The sequence below is a fragment of the Meriones unguiculatus genome, chromosome 19 (assembly GCF_030254825.1).
Source record: "Meriones unguiculatus strain TT.TT164.6M chromosome 19, Bangor_MerUng_6.1, whole genome shotgun sequence".
NCBI classification, from domain to species: domain Eukaryota; kingdom Metazoa; phylum Chordata; class Mammalia; order Rodentia; family Muridae; genus Meriones; species Meriones unguiculatus.
The window spans coordinates 47,732,669-47,737,250 of NC_083366.1; positions in this window are offsets into that span (position 1 = coordinate 47,732,669).

The following is a 4,582-nucleotide window of genomic DNA, read 5'->3' on the forward strand; positions in this document are numbered from 1 at the left end:
ACATTTTCTGAGACAGAGCAGTAAAGGAATCTGCCTCAGATCATTAAAGTCCTGTGTGTGGGCGATCTGTAGGGGGTTGGAGGGAAGGAGCTGCTGCAGAGGATGTTTGAAGTGGCTCTTGCCAGACATGGATGCCCCAGAAAAGCCCAGGGCACTGGATCACATATTTCTATGTTTCAACAGTTACCAACAATCTATGCATTGGCTGCCTGCTTCCATCACTATATCTGTCACATACCTATACCTAAAACTAAATTATTATATGCAAACTCATGCACCCATACTTGCACTTGTGGGCACGCACACATACACACCATCTAGCCTCCCCTCCTCCTCTGTGCATCTATTGTCTCAATAAAAAGACTTCAAGTATTTGGGATCCAGTTTCTTATTTTCTGTGAGCATTCACTGACATTTTATGAGCAGAGCATTGTTGTAAGACATTCAAATGTCACTGGCTCCAAACTGGTAGGAAGCAAGGCCATAATTTGTAGAAGGATGCTGGTTTGCATCCTAAAGTACAGTGTTTCACTGCAGAACAGAACTTTTCTTCCTCCCTCATATTCAAGCCTGCATACTGTTAACTTTTAGTTAGAAACAAAAATCTCCTATTCTAGTAGAGATGATTTAATCTCAAAATGTCAAGTAACCGCAAGTGGTCCAAGTCATGTAAAATGTAAATCATTTTAAAAACATCTAGGGGAAAACTTGGCAAGGCTGTGTCTCTGGGCAAGTGAATGCCCTTTTACCAGGAGATGCTAAGCACATGAGAGCGGATACTCACCCTGTCGCTGTTCCCATATCCAGAGGTTGAGGACGTGTGCATCACATTTCACAGGGTGTGTTGCAGCTCTCTTCTGCTGACATCATCTGCCACTGGACCACACATTGGGGATCAGCTCACCAGTGACGGGCGGCAGCTGTGAGCATTGCTCTACCAATGGCCTCACTTTGTACCACGCCCCAACCCATTGTCTTTGCATCAGCCTCATTTCCATTAGATTTGATTTTTGCTATGCCTTATGCCTTACTTACAGCTTGGGGGTGTTTGAATAAAAAATGGCCCACATAAGCTCACAGGGAGCGGCATTATTGGAAGCTTTGGAAGGAACAGACAAGGGTGGGAAGAATTCCCCAAATACAGAACCTACACCAGGTAGATTAACCTCCATATCCCGATGAGGAAAGTCTGCTAAGAGTAGACAAGGCAACACAGAGCTACTCTGACAGCAGATAAGTCACAAATGCAGGTATAGATGAAGTCTTCAAAATTCAACTCACCTGTGGCCACAAATAGGACAGGAGCCTGGTGATTCAGACTCAGAGAGCTTTGGAAGAAGCTTTGTAGAACATAAGCATGCTTCACACATCAAACCATTGATGTTTCTTTCCATCTAGTGCCTAGGCCATGAAGTGTGCTTGGTGATGCCAGAGCAGGCTGCTGGGTAGTACCAGCCATCCAGGCATCCTGAACGGTACACATGGCAGGCTCCAGTCATAGCTTTGCTCCTTGGGTAGCAGATGCCTGCCTTCCCTTTCTTCAGAAAGCAGAAAGTGTTGGTGTTCAGAGACAGAAGAGTCAATGTACAGATGGCCTTCCAGAATCACAAACTTCAGAAGTATTTCATAGGTGAAAAGCTTGAGGCTGAGAGCTGGATGTTTGCTCGTCTTCTGGAAAGGAAATTCAGTTGCAGCCTTTTGTCTCTCACATTAACAGAAAACAGAGTAGAACCCAAATCCAATAACAGCATGTTTGCATATTTCCGTAAGTGAAAAATGCTCTTAGAAGCTTTGTGGAAAAGACACTATTGCAAAAAATGTTGGAACCTTGCCCAGGGCATTCTGCTTTCTTACAAATGTGGCTGGACAGTCAGGATTATTGTACCACTGCTCTGATTTTTTGGCGTTGGGGGCGGAATTAAAACATACTAATTGTGTTCACAAGGCCTAACCACAAGAATTCAGGATGTTTAGGAGTCACATGATGTAGAATGTGAAGTGAGAACAACAGCTCAACAGATAGTTCTTCCACAGTCACTGCCTACCCCACCCTTATTCCTTCATTCCTTCCTTCCTTCATCCATCCATCCATCCATCCAGTAATTATCCATCCACCAGTATGCTCAACCATCTAGCTTATCCATCCTTCTATTGTCTGTCCATACCTTTATCTATGCAGATGTTGTGTGACACTACTGTTGAGGACACACGAATAAACATTTATTTACCCCCTCATAGGCAACTGATGATAGAGCAAAGTAATGAAACCACCAGTTGAACTTTTTTGAATCAGTGAGTTTATTGGGGGTTTTCACAGTATTATGGGTGCAGGGCTACTTTATAGACTCATGAACCCTTAAGCCATGGAGCTCTCTATACAACTTGTAGGCAACTTGAGAGTATTTATAGTCTCTTCCCCTCAGGAATTCATGCTTGTACAACTCTATGGAGGGAGAGACTTTGTAAATCTGGCAAATTTTAGAAACTTTCTAAAAGTTTTGAGTTGTTTACTTCCTGTATCTTAATGAATCTCCCTTTAGAACCTTCTGAGTCTAAACAAACCTTTCTTTATGACTTCTTGAGTTTTAATAAGATTCTCCAAGTATGGAATGTTCCAATTCAAAGACAATCACCATCTATCTATCAATACCACCTATCTATCTGCCTATCAATCTACTCATCCATCCATTCACTTAACCATTCATTCATTTGTTCATTAATTCATTTATCCATCCACTCACCCATCAGCTCATCTATCCATCTATCTGTATACTGGTAATCTAGTCATCCTTCTGTTTGTCTATATACTTGAAAATCTACATACTCATTCATACACACCTTTTCATTGATCCTTGAACCTATCTATCTATCCATCCATCCATCCTCCCTCCCACTTTGATAATTAAGACATTCAGAAAGTCTAACCCAGTAATATTCCAATATCACCTGTGGACAAAGCCTTGAAGAATAAAGGAGTGATAGCAATGAAACATGTAACTCATACAAGGGAAAGGAAGATAGATTTTCAACTAATGCTACCTGGAAAAGCTTGAGCAAGATTCTGAAGAATAAACTGGTATAAGCAGAGAAGTCCTAGGGAACACCCACCCAGTTCTATAATGTGGAGGCAAGTGTACTCTAGTGCAGCCTTTGGGGTATTTGACTTCAAAAGGCCTTGAGAGGCATCCTATAGGTATAGAAAACAGTCAATTGAGAGTCATTGCCACAAGTGACCTCCTCATAAACCCTAATACTCTTTCTTCCAAGCAAATCCTCCAGGAACGTATACTTACTTTATGTGTCCAGAAAGACCCTCTGTTCTGCCTTTGACCTCTGTGGGGACTACATGTCAGTTGTTGGTGAATCAACATCAACCCAGTTCTCTTTGGTCTTCTTGCCTCTCTCAGAATCTTCACAGCCTCCATAGCTCCTCTCCATTCATAGTCCAAGGGTGGGAGCAATTGTATCTTTTTGAGTGGTGAGGACAGATCTTGTTCTCTAAGGCACTAGGTGAAGGCAGCATGCAGGGTCACCATGCTAACCCAACGGCAGAAAGCCTTCTGGGTCTGTGGCCTCTGAGGCCTCAGGGGCTTGGTTGCCATGCCCATGGTCATCTGATGAGCGAGAATGAGTAACAGAGTCTCTGCAAGTAGCAGAAAGTGAATCTACACAAGGAACCCATCAATTCCTGGCTCTATTATTTTAGGATCTAGAAGTGGCTTCTGAGACCTCAGCTGTGAGCATGTGTAAAATCCTCAAAGAATTAATAAAAATATCATTTAAAAATTATTTCAAGGTAAAATACCAAAGATCTTTTACTCTTCTTGCTAGAATCTTCTCCAGGCCCATTTCTCCTTCCTCTGCTCTTCTTAATGAGCCTTCAAGATCAACTTGCTTGATTCTAGAAATCAAGAGTCATCTCTGTGAAGGCATTCAAGCTTTCACTGGGTTACCTGTTCAGGCCAAACCTGAGATGTGGCTTCAAAGGCAGGCCATATGACAGCTCCTAGCTCAGTCAGCTTGGTTGAGAGGGTGAGGGATATTTTCAGGAAACTGGGTGTTCTCTATCTTTGTTTATATATATATATTTGCAGTGCTGGGTAGGGGGGGTTAGAGCTAGGGTCTGGTCCATGGTAGGCAGTTATCTCTCACTGAGCCATATCTGTCTTCATGTTTGAAGCAGAGTCTCTCTGAGACTTCCAGGCTGTCTTTCAACTCATTCTGTAGCTCAAGCTGGCCTTGAACTTTTCATCTTTCCACTCCAGCCTCCCTAGTAAGCTGCACTGCCAGACCTGGCTGTGGTTGTTGTAGTTGCGGTTCCAGAGTAGCATGTGAGCCCTGGATCTCTATTCATGCCCTTGTTTGGCTCTGCCATGAAAGTACCTAACAGGCTTGCTGATAATGGCCCCCTCTTGACTTCTAATAATCATGTGAATGGATCCTACCTAACCTAGTCGTTTTCAGCAAACATATGCTATAGGAAGGGGTGTTGGATTCCACCCTTGTTGTTTACTTGCTTCTGTTCTTTTTTTTATAACTTTTATTTTTTTATATTAATCACAGGTTATTTACTTTGTGTGCC